Source organism: Pristis pectinata, chromosome 1 (genome assembly GCF_009764475.1).
Source record: "Pristis pectinata isolate sPriPec2 chromosome 1, sPriPec2.1.pri, whole genome shotgun sequence".
Classification (NCBI taxonomy): Eukaryota; Metazoa; Chordata; class Chondrichthyes; order Rhinopristiformes; family Pristidae; genus Pristis; species Pristis pectinata.
In genome coordinates, this window is record NC_067405.1 from 62970451 (window position 1) to 62989587 (window position 19137).

Consider the following 19137-nt stretch of genomic DNA (forward strand, 5'->3'; position numbering starts at 1 on the left):
TCTCCTTCTGCTCCTATTTTTTTCTGGAGCAGACAGCAACTTGACCATTTTGGATTTAAACTACAATTTCTTAGCTGCAAGCTTTGAGGGATACCAATGAAAGAAATCATAGTTCTCTGAAAAACATAATTATCCTGATAAATACAATAAAGGAAACGCTGACAATATTCAGCAAGGTAGGCAGTGTCTGTGGAGAGATAAACACAGTGTAAACGTTTCCAGTCAATGATCTTTTCTCAGAATTTGTTTCGCTGACCGGGCTGAACAAATGAATAAATGTTGCTCTGCATACAACATTGCCATAAATAGGAGCTGCGTATCAATCTCATGCAGTCCTGATGGAAGGTCATTGCCTGAAGTGATAACTTTCTCTCCATCAAGATGCTACCCGACCTGCTGAGTATTTCCAGCATTTTCTGAGTTTCTTTTAATTTTAGAATTCTGAATCCACAGTATTTTGCTTCTGGTAAATGGAATACTAGTTCTTTTGTTCTTAAGCTTCTGCTCTTCTGGTATGATCGGTGTATATTCGGGATGACATTTAGACAAAATGTATACAGCATGTAGTAAGGGCAAAGTTTTACTTTGTTTGCTGTGATGGTAAAATCACAATTTTGGAATATAGAAGTTTACGTGAGTTTGTTATTATTTAACAAAGATTGCTCAAAACAGAATGAACTGTTAAATTAATTTGGTGCATGTCAATTTGATCTACTGTCAGTTTTGATTTATGAAGAACACACAATGAAATGTGTTTATTCTTTTGTTGCCCACAGATCAACTCACTGACTACAGAGTGTCCTGCTTCTGAATTATTATATTACGTCATTCAAGCTGCTTTTCCTACATTAAGCTACAAAAACAATGAAAAAGAATTGCTTGAATGAATCACTTCACGATGAGAATAAAATGAAAACCAGTTATCTTTGGAAGCCACAATTTTGACAAGAATTTCCTGCATATCATAGTGATCTCAGTTATCAGTCTTAAACTATATCTATACATCTGGCTTATTTTATAAAATTATTTGCAATTATAGTCTGGTAAAAGGAACATGGACACAGTGTAAGGAACTAAGTGATGTTATTCAACAGGCACAATTACAAGCTCATTGTGAAATAAAAACAGAAAATGCTGTAAACATTCAGCAGGTCAGGCAGCATCAATAGAGAGAGAAACAGAGTTAACCCTCAGCAGGTCAGACAAACACTATAGGACTGAAATGTTAACATTTTCCACAGATGCGGCCTGACCTGCTAAACATTTTTCTGCTTTTATTTCAGATTTCCAGCATCTGGAGATTTTTCAATTTTAAATTACATTATTTGCCCACACCAGAACATTTTTTTTTAAAAAGATTAAGAGGATTAAAAGTAATCCAAGACATGATTGCACACCAAGCAATCTCAGCTATGAATGATTTTCAGTTTTGCTCCTTACTTTATTTGGATCATGATATATATACCAAAGCTACTTCTCCTTACATTCAGTATTTTCAAATCCAATTTTTCTTTGCTGCTACCTGCTCGATAAATGATCAGAATAGCTTTTCCTGCCCATTATCTCTTTCTGGCCATTGTGCCAGTTCTAACTCCATTGAATTGGAAAGCAGCACTCTTAAACTTATCTGGGTTCATATCCTCAATACACTGTCATAGACTTTTAAAGTAACAAATAAATTTTTATTTTAAAACACGATGGTTCATTGTCTTATTAGCTCCAGTCTCTTATGTCTTTATATTCTAAATGAAAGACTTTCATACTTCGGGGATTTTGATAGGGAAGAGAGAATGTGAGTATACAAGTGTGAAACCACAGTATTTGGATAAAAGATAAACAGGCCCCAGAAATCAGGCAGGGTCATAAGTGGTGCCTTTTATCAGACAGAACAATATTAAACAGTCTCACAGACCGATGGGAATGAGTAATGGAATAATACGAAATTTAACTCAGACACGTGCGAAATGATGCAATTTGGGAAGTTAAATCAGAGCAGGACATACACAGTGAACGGCAGGGCTCTGGGGAGTGTTGTTAAACAGAGGGACCGAGGGCACAAGTACATGGTTCACTGAAAGTGGAGATACAGGTAGACACTGTGGTGAAGAAGGCATATAAGCACACTTGGCTTCATCAGTCAGGGCAGAGTTGTGATGTCATGTTACACTGTAGATGATGTCAGTGAGACTGCATCTGGAATAGTGTGTGCAGTTCTGGTTGCAATCTGAGGGACAAGTTTTTCCATACAAAGGGTGGTGGGAATATAGAAAAAGCTGCCAGTGGAAGTGGTAGAAGTAGGTACAATTACAACCGTTAAAAGACATCTGGACAGGTACATGGGTAGGCAGGGTTTAGAAGGATATGGGCCAAACACAGCCAAATGGGACTAGCTCAAGAAGACACCTTGGTTGGCATAGACAAGTTGGACCAAAGGGTCTCTTTCCGTGCTGTATACAAATGACTCTATACAAATGTATATATAATGATCTGCATTTTCATAGCAAACTTAACAAAGTATAACATCTCAAGGTCATTAAAAAAAACCCTCAGGAGTCATTAGGTCAAATGATAGAATGTTTAATCAGAGGGAAGTTTCAAAAGGAGCAGACACATCCAGAGGGGTTGAGGGAGTTAGTTAGCAGCTGAAAGCATAGCTGCCTATGTTGGAGTGATTAAAATTTGCAAGAGGCCAGAATTGGAATAAGGCAGTGATCTCAGAGAGTTAGAATCATAGATTCATAAAAATAGAGTCATAGAATTGTACAGCATGGAAACAGGTCATTCAGCCCAACTAATTCATGCCAACTAGTGGGCACCCTTCTGTATTAATCCCATTGCTTAGCACCTGATCTATAGCCTTGTATGACTGAGCGATCAAGTGTTCATCTTGGCACTTCTTAAATGCTGTCAACAACCCAGCTTCAGCCACACTCTAAGGCACTGCATTCCAGGTATTTACCACTCTCTGGGTGAAGGTGGTCCCCTTCATATCCCCTCCAAACCTCTTTCCACTTTGCCTAAATCCACGTCCTCTATTTTTATCTACCTCTGATGTGGGGAAAAGTTTCCTACTGTCTAACCTGTCTATACCCCTCAATTTTATATACCACAATCATGTCCACTCTTAATCTTCTCCACTCCAGAGAGAAAAACCAAGCCTTTCTAGTCTCTCATCCTAACTGAGCTGCTCCATCCCAGGCAACATCCTGGTGAATCTCCTCTGCACCTTCTCAAGCACCATCACATCCTTCCTATGTCTTGATGACCAGAACTACACGAAGTACTCCAGCTGAGGTCTGACCGAGTTCTTATAATGTTGAAGCTTTATTTGATGCCCCAACTAATGAAGGACAGTATCCCAGATGCCTTCCTAACCACATTGTCTACCTGCATTGCCACCTTCAAGGATATATGGACTTGTACTCTGAAGTCCCTCTGTTCCCCAGTACTCCCCATCACCCTACTATTCATGATGTATGTCCTAGCCTCATGAGTACTCCAAAATGTATCACCTCATATTTGTCTGTATTAAATTCTCTGTCATTTTTCAGCCATTGATATCTCTCTGCAGCCTAATACTACTTTCCACATTATTAAAAACACCATCAACCTTCATGCCATCCATGAACTTACTGATCATGCCTTCCACGTCCAAGTCATTCATGTATGTTACAAACAGCAAGGATCCCAGCGCTGATCCCTGTAGAATATCACTAGTCACAGGCTTCCAGTCGCAAAAACAATCTTCACTTTCTGTTTCCTATTGCCAAGGCAAGTTTGGATAGTTTGCCAACTTGCCCTGGATCCCACAGGCCCTACCCTTTTCAACCAGTCTCCTCTGTGGGACTTCGTCAAAGTCTGTGTAAACCATATCTTCCCTGCCCTCACTGACACACTTTGTTACATCTTCAAAGAATTCAGTCAAAGTGGTCAGACAGGATCTGCCCTTGAAAAAGCCATGTTGGTCGTCTCTAGTTAGTCCCTGCCTTTCCAAGTAATCATTAATCTTATTCCTCAGAATTTTCTCCAGTATCTTCTCTATCACTGATGTTAGGCTCAAAGTCTATAATTACCAGACTTTTCCCTATTGCCTTTCTTGATAAAGGGGGACCATGTTTGCTGTCCTCCAGTCATCTGGTACTTCACTTGTGTCCAGCGAAGATTTAAAAATCTCAGCCAGTGCTCCAGCAATCTCTTCCCTTGCCTCCTGTAACAGCCCGTGATAAATCCCATCCAGTCTGGGGGTTTATCCATCTTTAAACCTGCTAAGGCATCGAGTTCCTCCTCTTACTGATGGAGACCTGTGCTAGACCCTTACCTTCCCCTTCACCGAATTCTCCAACTACAAAAACTGTATCCCGTGAATACCCATGAAAAGTATTCATTTAGGACCTCACCTATACCTTCTGTCTCCATGTACAGATTGCCTATGTTGTCCCTAATGGGCCCTACTTTGTGCCTGATCATTCTTTTGCCCTTAGTATACTTATAGAATGTCTTCAGATTTACCTTAATCCTATTTGCTAGTGATTTTTCTTGACCCTTCTTCACCTTCCTAAATTTCCTTTTTAAGTGGGTCGCAATGTTTTTTAGAAACATAGAAAACCTACAGCACAATTCAGGCCCTTTGGCCCACAAAGCTGTGCCGAACATGTCCCTACCTTATAAATTGCTAGGCTTACCCATAGCCCTCTATTTTTCTCAGCTCCATGTACCTATCCAAAAGTCTCTTAAAAGACCCTGTTGTATCCACTTCCACCACTGTTGCCGGCAGCCCATTCCACGCACTCAGTAAAAAAACTTACCCCTGACATCCCCTCTATACCTACTCCCCAGCACCTTAAACCTATGTCCTCTTGTGGCCACCATTTCAGCCCTGGGGAAAAGCCTCTGACTATCCACCTGATCAATGCCTCTCATCATCTTATATACCTCTATCATGTCCCCCCTCATCCAAGGAGTAAAGGCCGAGTTCCCTCAAGCTGCCTTCATAAGGCATGCTCTGCATTCCAGGCAGCATCCTTGTAAATCTCCTCTGGACCCTTTCTATGGCTTCCACATCCTTCCTTTAGTGAGGCGACCAGAACTGAACACAGTACTCCAAGTGGGGTCTGACCAAGATCCTGTATAGCTGCAACAATACCTCTCAGCTCCTAAATTCAATTCCACAATTGATGAAGGACAATACACAATATGCCTTCTTAACCACAGAGTCAACCTGTGCAGCTGCTTTGAACATCCTATGGACTCAGACCCCAAGATCCCTCTGATCCTCCACACTGCCAAGAGTCCTACCATTAATACTATACTCTGTCATCATACTTGACCTACCAAAATGAACCACTTCACACTTATCTGGGTTGAACTGCATCTGCCACTTCTCAGCCCAACTTTGCATCCTACCTATGTCCCGCTGTAACCTCTGACAGCCCTCTATACTATCCACAACACATCCAACCTTTGTGTCATCTGCAAAGTTACTAACCCATCCCTCCACTTCCTCATCCAGGTCGTTTATGAAAATCACAATGAGTAAGGGTCCCAGAACAGATCCCTGAGGTACACCACTGGTCACCAACTTCCATGCAGAATACGACCCTTCAACAACCACTCTTTGCCTTCTGTGGGCCAGCCAGTTCTGGATCCACGTTGCAATGTCCCCTTGGATCCCATGCCTCCTTACTTTCTCAATAAGCCTTGCATGGGGTACCTTATCAAATGTCTTGCTGAAATCCATATGCACTACATCTACTGCTCTTTCTTCATCGATGTGTTTAGTTACATCCTCAAAAAATTCAATCAGGCTCGTAAGGCAGGACCTACCCTTGACAAAGCCATGCTGACTATTTCTAATCATGTTATACCTCTCCAAATGTTCATAAATCCTGCCTCTCAGGATCTTCTCCATCAGCTTACCAACCACTGAGGTAAGACTCACTGGTCTATAATTTCCTGGGCTATCTCTACTCCCTTTCTTGAATAAGGGAACAACATCTGCAACCATCCAATCTTCTGGAATCTCCCCCATCTCCATTGATGATACAAAGATCATCGTCAGAGGCTCCGCAATCTCCTCCCTCGCCTCCCACAGCAGTCTGGGGTACATCTCATCCGGTCCCGGCGACTTATCCAACTTGATGCTTTCCAAAAGTTTCAGCACCTCCTTTCCTAATATCTACATGCTCAAGCTTTTCAGCCTGCTGCAAGTCCTCACTACAATCACCCAGATCTTTTTCCGTAGTGAATACTGATGTAATATATTCATTAAGTACCGCTGCTATTTCTTCCGGATCCATACACACTTTCCCACTGCTGCACTTGATAGGTCCTATTCTTTCGCATCTTATCCTCTTGCTCTTCACATACTTGTAGAATGCCTTGGGGTTTTCCTTAATCTTGCCCGCCAAGGCCTTCTCATGTCCCCTTCTGGCTCTCCTAATTTCCACCTCAAGCTCCTTCCTGTTCACCTTATACTCTTCCAGATCTCTAACATTACCTTGCTCTCTGTACCTTTTGTAAGCTTTTCTTTTCCTTTTGACTAGATTTATTATAGCCTTTGTACACCATGGTTCCTGTATCCTCTCGTGACTCCCCTGTCTCAGTGGAACATGCCTATGCAGAACTCCACACAAATATCCCCTGAATATTTGCCACATTTCTTCCGTACTTTTCCCTGAGAACATTTGTTCCCAATCTAAGCTTCCAATTTCCTGCCTGAGAGCCTCATAATTCCCTTTACTCCAAGTAAACACCTTTCTAGTCTGTCTATTCCCATCTCCCTCCAATGCTATTGCAAAGGAGATAGAATTATGATCACCATCTCCAAAAATGCTCTCCTACTGAGAGATCTGACACCTGACCAGGTTCATTTCCCAATACCAAATCAAGCACAGCCCCTCCTCTTGTAGGCTTATCTACATATTGTGTCAAGAATCCTTCCTGAACACACTTAACAAACTCCACCCCATCTAAACCCCTCACTGTATGGAGATGCCAATTGATGTTTAGGAAATTAAAATCTCCCATCACAACAACTCTGTTATTATCACACCTTTCTAGGATCTGCTTCCCTATCTGCTCCTCGATGTCCCTGTTACTATTGGGCGGTCTTTAAAAAACACCCAGTAAAGTTATTGACCCCTTCCTGTTCCTAACCTCCACCCACAGAGACTCCATAGACAGTCCCTCCATGATGGCCACCTTTTATGCAGCTGTGACACTATCCCTTATCAACAGTGCCACTCCCCCACCTCTTTTGCCTCCCTCCCTGTCCTTTCTGAAACATCTAAAACCCGGCACTTGAAGTAACCATTCCAGTCCCTGAGCCATCCAAGTCTCTGTAATGGCCACCACATCGTAGCTCCAAGTATTTATCCAAGCTCTAAGCTCATCCCTCTTGTTCACAATACTCCTCGCGTTAAAATAGATACATCTCAAACCAGCCTGAGCATGTCCCTTCTCTATCACCTGCCTATCCTCCCTCTCGTACCTACTACAAGCTTTCTCTATTTGAGAGCCAAACACCTCTTCCCCAGTCTCTCCAGTTCGGATCCCACCCCCCCAACAATTCTAGTTTAAACTCCCCCCAGTAGCCTTAGCAAATCTCCCCGCTAGGATATTGGTCCCCCTGGGATTCAAGTGCAACCCGTCTTCTTTGTACTGGTCATACCTGCCCAAAAAGAGGCCCCAGTGATCCAGAAATCTGAATCCCTGCCCCTTACTCCAATCCCTCAGCCACACATTTAACCTCCACCTCATTCTATTCCTATACTCACTGTTGCGTGGCACAGGCAGTAATCCTGAAATTACTACCTTTGAGGTCCTGCTTCTCAACTTCCTTCCTAACTCCCTATAGTCTTTTTTCAGGACCTCATCCCTTTCCCCATGTCCTTTTTTTTTTATACTCTTGATGGGGCTCCACCATCATTAGTTCCCCATACTTTTCATATGTTCCCTTTTTTCTCCTTATCCAAGCCTCAATATCCCTCGACATCTCAGGTTCACTATCTGTTACCCCTGGCTTTCACCCTTGCAGGAATGTGTTGGCCAAGAGTCCTTGCTTCCCCCCCCCCCCCACCCTTTAAATGCTTCCCACTGTGCAGACATTCCTGCAAGTTGATGCTCCCAATCTACCTTATGTTAATGAAATTGACCTTCCTCCAATTTAAGATCTTTGGTTCTGGTCCTTCCCTATCCTTTCCCATAACCACTAAAATATATGGAGTTATGGTCACGAACTGCTGATCTGTACAGAGGCAATGATGCAGAGATGTTGGTCAAATGAGAGAAGATAACCTGGCTCCACATTCTTCAGAATGGTTTATTATTGCTAATTGGCAACAAACAAGTAGAGGTGGCATCAGAGGAGGGAATGAGGGGATCTCTCTTACCATCAACAACATGCACACAAGTAGATTCACATCCTTGGGTCCATCACAGCAGTGTAATCAGACAAGCCAAAAGATATTAGAAAGTCTGATGAAATATTTGACCAAAAATGTAAATGCTCATTGTGGGGTCTTAAAAGGAGGTGATGGTGGAGAGTTTAAAGTGAAGATCCAGAGTTTGGGCATGGGCAGTTGAAGACTATGTGGGCTGCATGGCACTTTTCCTCTTCTCGTTACCCACTGCCAGATTATAGCTTCATCTTACAACCCCACTGAATAACCACTCAGGCATCTTCACAATGGGGAGTTGTGCAGTTCACAGTGGGCACAGAAGACTGAAATGTGTGGGTAGTGGCTGGTAGTCCCAAAGGGAATTACCAGTCTTATCCATGTATGCCTGGACTTATGCTGGCACACGAAGTTTGGATCAAACTGAAGGATTCCCCAGCATGACAACAGCCAGACCTAATGCAAGGTCAGTTGGTGTCATACAGCACAGAAACAGGCCCTTTGGCCCAACTGGTCCATGCTGACCAAGGTGCCCCATCCAAGCTAGTGCTATTGTCAGCATTTGGCCCATAATCTTCTAAACTTTTCCAATCCATGTACCTGTCCAACTGTCTTTTAGATGTTGTTATTGTACCTGCCTCAACCACTTCTTCTGGCAGCTGATTCCATATACATACTTCCCTCTGTGCAAAAAATGTTGCCCAAGTTCCTCTCAAATCTTTCCCCTCTCACCTTAAACCTATTGCTCTCTCACTCTTGATACACCAACTCTGGGAAAATGACTGAGTGCATTCACATTATTTATGCCCCTCATGATTTTATATACCTCCACACGATCACCTCTCAGTCTCCGAGACTAAGGATTAAAGTCCTAGTCAGTTCAACCTCTCCCTATAACTCAGTCCCTCAAGTCCTGACAACATCCTTGTCTTTTCTGCACTTTTTCCAGTTTAATAACATCTTTCCTATAACAGGGTGACCAAAGCTGAACACAATACTCCAAGTATGGCCTCACCAGCACCCTGTACAACTGCACCATGACCTCCCAACTTTTATACTCAATGCCCTGACTTAAGGCCAGCATGCCAAAAGCCTTCCTCACCACCGTCTGTGTCTTTACTTTTAGTGAACCATGTACTTGTACTCCAATGTCCCTTTGTTCTACAACACACCCAGGGCCCTGCCATTTGCTGTGAAAGTCCCACCTGGATTTGACTTTCCAAAATGCAACACCTCCCACTTATCCGAATTAAACTCCATTTGCCATTCCTCAGCCCACTTACTCAGCTGATCGAGATCCCCCAAAATGTTTGATAATCTTCTTCATTGTCCACTTTATCAGCTATTTTATGTTTTAGTCAGAGTCAGAGAGTCAGAGTTGTACCACACAAGTCTGCACTTCAGACCAGAGACTAAGTGTCTGTTAATTGTAGTAATTGTATCTGATTCCACCTCCTCCTCTGGCAGTTAATTCCAAATATCAAACACTGTGTAAAAAAAAACTTACCCCTCAGATCCCTTTAAAATCTCTTCCTCTCACCTTAAAAGTTTGCACTCTTGTTTATGATACCCCTACCATGGGGTAGAAAAAGATTTTGACTATCTGGCCTATCTATTCCATGGAAAAAATGTGCAGTTATCCACTTCTGTGGATAAAACAGAAATACCATGTACTTGGTGAGAGGTTGGGAAATGATGTCCACAGGAACCTGGGTCTCTTGTACACAAGCCACTGAAAGCCAACATGCATGTGCAGCAGGCAAATTGGTAGGTAAATTGTATGTTGGCCTTTATTGAAGAGCTTGTTCACTAAAGTAAAGATGTCATATTACAATTGGCGAGCCATGGTGAGACCACACCTGGAGAATTATGTACAATTTCGGTTTCCTTACCAAAGAAAAAGGACATAATTGCTATAAAGGGAATGCAGCAAAGATTCACCAGAGTGGTTCCTGGGATGGTCTGTCTCTCGAGGAAAGATAGAGTAGGCTTGGTCTCTACTTGTTAGTGTTTTGAAGAATCAGAAATTAAAATTATTAGAGGGCTCAGAGTAGATATGGGAAGGATGTTTCCTTTAGGGGTTACAATAAGGGGCCTCAAAATAAGGGGTAGGTAGCTTAGGTCTGAAAAGAGAAGATTTTGTTTTGACTCAGAGGTGGTAAATCTTTACAATTTTCTACGCCAGAAGGCCACAGGGACTCTGTCATTGATTTCATTGAAAAATCAGATTGATCTATTTCTGCATGTTGGAGGAATCAAGGGATGTGGAGATGAGGCCATGCAGGTCAGTGTGGATGGTCGGTTGCCATGGCCAGTGAGTCCAGGCAGCAGACAGAATGCAGCTCAGTTTGGGGAAGGTGTGAGAGAAAAAATGGATGTGGAAAGAAACTGGAGTACCCAGGGAACCTCACATGGACAGGAGGTAAGTGTAGGAAGAACACTTCCTAAAATAAAATCTACATCACTGATTGAGAGAGTTGCTCATAATCGTAGAATCATGGAAAGATAATGTACGGAAACAGGCCCTTCGGCCCAAGTCTGTAATGAACATCAGCCATCCATTTACACTCATCCTACAGTAATCACATTTTTTATTCTCCCCACATTCTCATCAACTTTCCCCAGATTCTACTACTCATCTGCACACTAGGGCCAATTTACAGTGATCTACCTACTAGCAAGTCTTTGGGATGTGGGAGGAAACTGGAGCACCCAGGAAATCCACACAGTCACAGGGAAAAGTGCAAACTCTACACAGACAGCACCCGAGGGCAGGATTGAACCTAGGTATCTGGTGCTTCGAGGCAACGGCCTTACAAATAATGCCACTCTGCTGTCCTCAGATGCTGACAGATGAGAACAGCTGTAAGCCTTTAAATACTGCACAATAAGGTCTAAAGGTTCACTCTTGTTGCTATGAGAAAGACAAAGTGCCCATACTTCACTAATCCACTAAAGTATTCTAATTTAAAAACAAATGAAAAACATTTAACAACACTGATGTACTTTAGCTTCCAGAATGACGCTGCCTCTATAATCTGAGTGCTTTTGAGTGAGTCATTTACTTCTTATAAAACCTTATTATTTCCTCTTATATAAAGTTAATTTAGTTTTAATTCAGTCTTTTTTTCCCCTTACTCACTTACTCAAAATACTTCGCCATTTCCCCAATCATTAACCATAATGTGGTTAGCCTTAACTTAATCATATGCCTTTTATTAAGGTTAAGTTTAGTTTTAGTCTTTCCATTTGGTCACAGAACCAAGCATTTTGATGCATTCTGACCTATGAAGCAGATGGGATTCATTCTGTATCGCTGACTTGCACCTTTTGCATTTTCTTCAGGTCAGTTCATCTTGGGATGGTTAAAATATTAATGTACTATCATACTTATTTATATTTCTATCTCAATCCTAATATATGATTTGCTGTAATTTATACCAAGAGCTGCAGCATTTCTTTTTCTGTTATGTAATTCTAATCATCCAAGCATTAGACCTCAATGCCGCAGTAGAAATATATACTGTGATAATGGGGCTATGTTTGCTGCCAATGTTGACCCGCTCCCCATTGACATACATGGTAATTATGGACTTCTCTTTAGCAATTCAGTCATTGTGAATACGCTTACAGAAGATGTCCCAGTCCAAAGTGATGAGGATTTACAGCCCAGCAATGCCATGCATAATGTAATGCCAGGGTAGCATTGAGGAGGAGGATACACACGAAATCATAATTGAACTCCAGATAAAAAACTGTTACACAGAAATATAAAAACTGGGAATTTATATATAGCAGAGCTAAATAAACTGAATTGGTTTTGAGGCACCGATGCAGAACAGCACAACTACATTGTGGAGTGATACACAACTGCCTGAGCAAGTTCTAAAACACCATGATCACTCCCCGTTAGCACAACAGGCTTTATCCAAGGACCCAAGACCAGACTCTTCCAATTTAGTTTATGTTCTGGAGACTTTAAGCTCCAGTATCCAGATTTCAGGTATGAATTCACCATGTTGAAGGATTACATTAAGAGACCTACAAAACAGAGCTTCAGTGATCTCATTGCTAGTCCATAGATTAGATACCACACAACAGGCTTCTTCGAGCATAGCAACACACAAGCAGAGAACTATATGCTAACCAGAGAAAGCAACAGGGGAAACACAGCTGGAATCATAAATTATGAGGATTAACACTAGTTGGCTTGACCAGTACAGGACTGGATCTTTGCTATTCTCTTGACAGGAACCACATTAGGGTTAGAACATAGAACAGCTCTGCATAGGAACAGGCTGCTTGGCCCCACAATGTCTGTGCCAACCATGATACCAATCTAAACTAATCTTATTTCCCTCCACAAGGTCCATATCCAATTATTTCCTGCCTGTACGTGTGTCTGTCTAAATGCTTCTTAACAGTTTGCTCCCATCAATGTCTGAATTATAGGTTTTGTTTATTGGTTTCAACCATTTCCTGGTATTATAGATACAATCAATGCTCATGAAGGCTGTTGTTTGCCTCAAGACCTTGCACTCAATGAGTCTTTGGCACCAATTGCATTTTAGTCCTCATGTAAAGAAGATAAACTTCCATGAATATAGCTTTCATGACCTCAGAAGGTCCCAAAAAATTTTGCAGCCATCAAGTTCTTTTGGTGTACATTCACTTTTCTTGGGTATGAAAGGAGGTCACAGATTCGCTCATAGTATGCTCTCACAAACAGCAGTGTGATAGTGACCAAATAATCCCTTTTTATGATATTGATTGCGGGATGAATATTGTCAGGACTATGTTCATTGACTTTTAAAGCAGTATTGTTATTTATTCAGTATATAACACTTACCTCCAGCATCAGAAAATACTTCTATATTTTTTCCAGTTGTACAACCATTAATACATTTACAGGCTTTGGAAATACCTTTGATTTTCTGCATATTTGGAAGTGGGGGCAAGGGAGAAACTGGTAACATTGAGCAACTAAGTATTGGTGTAGCTAGATTGACCTGTGCTTGTCAAAGATGTCCACTGCTCCATCAGTGAAAACAGCATCTGTGAGGAACATCAAAAATTCTCCCAGCTTGACATTCCAATTCTAAATAACATATTTATCATGTGTTTACGGGAAGCAATCTATAAACATTTATTTTAGGAACAAGCTTTAGCATGGTACACCACCAAACATCTGAAAAGAGAAAAGCCATTAAAGGTTACTTCTGAATTGCAATTTTGTTTGTTCCAATAAAATATATGAAAAAAATGCCTTTTTGATCAAAGTATATTGCACAACACTTCAATCTCAAACTGTTTCATATGTGAACCTCTTTACTGAGACTTTTGATGCCATATCAACATTTAAATGGAAATTCCCTATCCAATCTGAACACAGTCCCTTGAACTTTTAATACAAGATATATTAGATCGGTTGGGAGTAGTTGATATTAGAAAGGTGATTGGGTTGAGACGAAGACATATTTAAAGAGGAATGTTGGAGTTTCTAATTTTTGCTGCCTCTAGGAAATCTGGTATAATTAAATGCATACAAAGGAATCAGGAGCTTCTTTGGGATTTGAGTTGGGCCTTTGTCCACATCAAACAATCCTAGTCCAATTCCCATTCTGATGTTTCAGTAAATGACACTTATGGGGTGGCTGGATAAGTACATGAGGAAGAATAGTGCCAGGACTTGAGGTCCTGAGTTACTGGGAGAAGTTGAGGAGGATAAGACTTTATTCCTCGGAGCACAGGTGACCAAAGGGTGACCGTATAGAGGTATATAAAATCATTGGGGGGGAGGGAGGGAAATAGAAAGGGTGAATGTACACAGTATTTTTCTCTTTTTCACAGGGAAAAGGAATCAAAAATTACAGGGCATAGGTTTGTGGTGAGAGTGGAAAGATTTAAAAAGGGACCTGAGGAGCAACTTCTCCATGCAGAGGGTGGTGTGTATATGAAACAAGATGCTACCAGAGGAAGTGGTTGAGGCAGGATTATTAACAACATTTAAAAGACAAGGAAAGGTTTCGTCTCAACCCAATCACCTTTCTAATATCAACTACTTCCAACCAAGGAACATAGGCATTTTGGTCAGCATGGACGAATTGGGCTAGAGGACCTGTTTCCATGCTGTGCAACTCTATGACGCTAAGAAAGGGAGAGAAAAATGGATCAGATTTTGTGGACTTGCCGCCTGCGATTACCCAATGCTTGGACTTAACTGGTCCAGATGTGGAGAGCTCATCTTGCTGGCTGAAGTCATTCAACCCTTCAGTGGCGAGGGCTAAATAGCAGCAGGGCTATGAATGGTGAAAAGCCAAAATCCCCTTGAACACTGTCAGCTAACAAAGGCCCACCCTCAGCTTTGCTAGCTGTCGCACTCTCAGGTGTACTTTAAACGTCTCTGAAGTGGAAATTCCAGGTGCTGGGCTGGGACCAGCAAGGTGAAGCCCAAAGGAATTACATGTCAGTGAAAATGCCATCAAAATGAGGCACATGGATAGTTACATAGCTTGCTGCACCATTGGAGAGACTATAGGTGGGACTTCTACCTGACAGTAAAACTCGATGACGATTCCTTCTTAAATCTCAGGGTCAGCTAATTAGAACTGAATTTGGAAGACAGCCAAACCACAGCCAGCCTGGTCAGTATTGATGAATGAGCCAAGGGTGATCCAGAGAAAAAGAACATGAGGGGAAACAATGACTTGACTGTACCCAAGGGATTAAAAATTGACATGGCTACAAATTGTTTGAAGGGCTTGGTAGTCAGTTCAGTTGGCAAGTAATAGCTGGCAAGCTTGCTCGATATTTTTTTCCAGGTGATTATGTGGCAGAGGAGGGTGTAATGATTAATGGTGTTGGCAATAGGAGACCAACTCACTTTGAAAAAGGAGCAGTGGCTGTGATGGATTATAGTGGAAGCCACTTTCATCCTTCATGGACGAAATAAGAAAGGTGATTCATCAACAAATGCATGCCCTGCCAGTGCTGCTCCAAGTACTGCGTACCTAATCCTTGAACAAAACAAAACCCTATGCACCTCACTCAAAAGAGAACAAAGGCAATGGAAGAGTCCAGCTTGTATGTCCCATTTCCAAAGCTAAATGTGACAGCTGCAACTGTTTAGACAACAGAATAAGATACGCAGACACAATATCAATTATTGTGTGTTGTATCAATTGCATATAGGCCTTGTGAAAGCAGATCTGGGTCAAACCCTTCCTTTTGAGGGGGGGGGGGGGGTGGTGATCTGGTGGCAAATGTTTCACATGGAAGTTACAAAGCAAGATAAATGGGAGTTGGAACATGGACAGGATGTGAGGAGTCAGGAAGGCTTGTACTACCAGTGCAGAGGTCTCCAGGGTCACTTTTCACCCGAAATTTAAGTACAGCATAGGAGGCCATTCAGACCATCATGTCTGTGTGATTCTTCAAAACAGCAATCCTTCAGGCCTTTCCTTCCATTCTTTCTCCACATTCCTGCAATAACTTCTCCCAGTATTTATCTAATTGTCTTTTGAAAGCACCAATTGAATTTGTCTTCATTGGTCTATAGACATGCATTCTAAATCCCAACCCCTGGTTGTACGATTTTTCATTCCCTTGTGTCACCTCTGATCTCAAACTAAAGTTACTGGTGCCCTCTGTAGCAATAATTTGGTGTGACAGAATTTGAAAGCAGTATCTTGAAATCAGTCCTGCAACTGTGCTCAAAGTCAATTTAGAGCCTTCATGTGCTTTCCAACCCCCCCCCCCCCCCCCCCCACACACAGCAACTTCCAAACCTGTGACCTCCAGAATTAAGAAGGGTAAGGGAGCAGGTGCATGGGAACACCACCAACAGCAGGTTCCCCTACATGTTAAATACATATCCTTTTTGGAAATAAATAAATCCCATTGTGGCCAGGTCTAAACGTGGAACTCCCTACCAAGAGCACTGTGGAAGAACTTTCACAGGAGGGACTTTAGCAGAGCATGTAGGCAGCTCACCACCACCCTCTCCAGGACAACTGAGGATGGGCAATAAGTGCTGGCCTTGACAGCAATGCCCACATTCTGAAAAGAAACAAAACGAGAGAATGGGTGGGGGGGGGGGGGGGGGGGGGGGGGGAGGAGGGAGGGACGGAGGATGATAAAAAATTTATAACCTTTGTCACTCCTCTAATGCTCCCACATCCCTGAGCATCATACCTTTTTCCAGGAACTCCATATATTTCCTACATAACTGCAAACATACTTCAACCATCCCCAGTTTGCTCATGTTTTTTTTAAAAGGTATCAGTCATTTTACAGTTTATTTACCATCAGGGAGAAGGTGGAGTCTTTAACGTTATGTTCCTTTAGGAGTTGCAAATACCATTTCATGCATTTTGCTGAAAAGATTAATAAAAGACGAACACACCTTTATATATTAGTATTGCACAACCCAAGGACATCCTCAAATGTTTTATAGCCAATAAAGTCTTCTGAACTCTAGTCATTACTGCAGTGTAAGAAATGTGATCTCCATATGCACCCTGTAAGTTCCCACCAACAACAATTTGGCTATGACCAGATAATTTGACTGTTCATTAAGTAATGTTGATGAAGGAACAAATACTGGCCAGGACACAGTGGACAACTCTCCTGCTCTTTTCTGATATAGAGCCAGGGTATAATTAATATGCAATGATGCGATTATCACCAGTGACACAAAAACACTGGTTCAGCCCGTGACCAAGATGTGCACCTAATTAACTGTGAGCTCAATATTTCAAAATCCAGATTAGTCAGGAAACTCAGGTGGAACTACAAGACTCCAGGGTAAACAATAAAGCTTTCACTACTGTCAGTCACAGATGGAACATTGGCCTTTTTAATAGAAGGATGCAATCTGGAAATAATCTATTTGTTCTCAACATTTGCTGTCAGTAAATCTACAGCACGTTTATAAAACTAGACCTTATCACTGGTCACATTTCCCACACCATTGGCCAATTGCCAATATAGAAGTGCGTTTGCCCCTAGACACTTCCGTAAAGGTAATGATAGGATGGAACAATGCGAGAGCCAATCTACGCCCATTGACTCCACTGAGCGACCAATAAAAGTCTGAAGATAGCTTGGTCTTTAAAATTATGATAGAACATGATAATATAAAGAAAAGATGCTCCCAGGGCAAGATAGTCCTCAAAAAAAAAAATTGGGACTAAGTGGAATCTGTACCCAGAGACAGAGAGCGAGTTCTTTGTTTTAACCAAGGAGTGCAGATGAGGTGAATAGTATAGAAACATTTATGGAAAAGCTGGAGAAAGAATAGGAAATTGTGCTGAAATGGTCAGATGGTGGTAAGAGGCCATTGTGGCACATAAACAGCAGCTTTCTTTGCAAATCTAAGGAAGTCAGTTTACAAAATGATCCGAATTAATATCTACATGTCAGAATTTAAATCTGCAATTAACTTATTCTGTAATAGAATCATGCACATCATATGGACATTGCGGTTATGTGAAGTGTGTAAACATTCCAGGATAGTTTTTCAATGTTTGTGCATAAAAATAACATTGCAGATTGGTCACAGATACGGAACTTGCCAGATTTTTTTTGCGCTTCTGTTGAAAAACAGAAATTAAAAACAAAGTAATCAATCTGTAATGTTGACTTCGTGTTCAGGCAGCAAGTTAAAAGTCTGCCCCGCCTCCACTCTATATGCACCTGTTCAATACAACATGGCGGCAACAAAAAAAAATTACATGGTTAAATGATGCAAGATTATTTAAAAGATATCTCTTGCTGTCTGCACTCAGTTTAGATGTAACCTAAGGATTCATTTTACCCCATCAAGCTTCTTTTAGTGTCCATTTTAAGTTCTATAGTCCTGATGTTCCCTTAATGCTATTATGTTCAGCTATCTAGTACCAATTTTGTTCAAATGCTGTGAAATTAAATTGATCCGATAGCCACTTGTAAACATGGAGAACAGTAACTGTTGCAATGTGGAATAATTTAAAGAGTTGTAGTTACAAAGATGCATTGCTCTCACAGTGTTTGTTTGCTCACAATAATTGGAAGTGTATTTGACAAGGGCAAGCACAATTGGGTGGCTTCCCACTTTGAATTTATTCAGCTGAGATTGTGTACCTACTGTATGAATCACGAAATTCAGAGCAGCACAGAGATTAAAGTCTATGACAGACTTGCCAGCTTTTATTTTTGGTGGGCCCTGGGACTTGGACAATGTGACATTTATCTGCTTCTAGTACAAGCCATCAGATATAATACAACTAGCAGCAAATAGTTTCCATTCTGTCTGTGAAGCTCTATGAACAAGAACTGGGAAGAATATTCCTTAGTCCAACACTATTCCCACACCCCTCTGACTCAGCACACCAATCATTCAGAGGCATAAGAGTGATATTGTCAATTATTGATTTGTAAAGGGCAATTTTAAAGTGTGAGTCATGGAAATAAATGAAAGTTATTTCCTTCCAGATGCTCTCATCAGCCAGAGAATTCCAGATCTAAGATTCAGAGCTACCATATAACCCAATGCACCAACAAATTCTGTTTACACTTTCCTTTTGACATTCGTTGATTTGTTTTGTTTACTGTTGCTATTGCCAGTTCTGTTTCAGTTTCCACATTGGTAAGTGAACCCTAAATCAGGGCCCAAAATTCAGGATGCTGGGACTAGATCACATAGCAGCACAACAGCGTAGGAGTAAGGCAGGGGGAACCCACTGTGGTCCTACAGCCTGCT

The 19137-nt window shown here is 41.6% G+C and overlaps 1 protein-coding gene across 2 annotated transcripts in view; it reads left to right on the forward strand.

Annotated features, from left to right (window-relative positions):
* Positions 1 to 1631, forward strand: part of LOC127578923 (collagen alpha-3(VI) chain-like) — an 86804-nt gene extending 85173 nt beyond the window's left edge. For both annotated transcript variants that reach the window (XM_052031502.1, XM_052031509.1), the window contains one exon: positions 777 to 1631. The gene's annotated coding sequence lies outside the window, so the exon portion shown is untranslated. The remainder of the gene's footprint in view (positions 1 to 776) is intronic.
* Positions 1632 to 19137: the final 17506 nt, after the last annotated feature.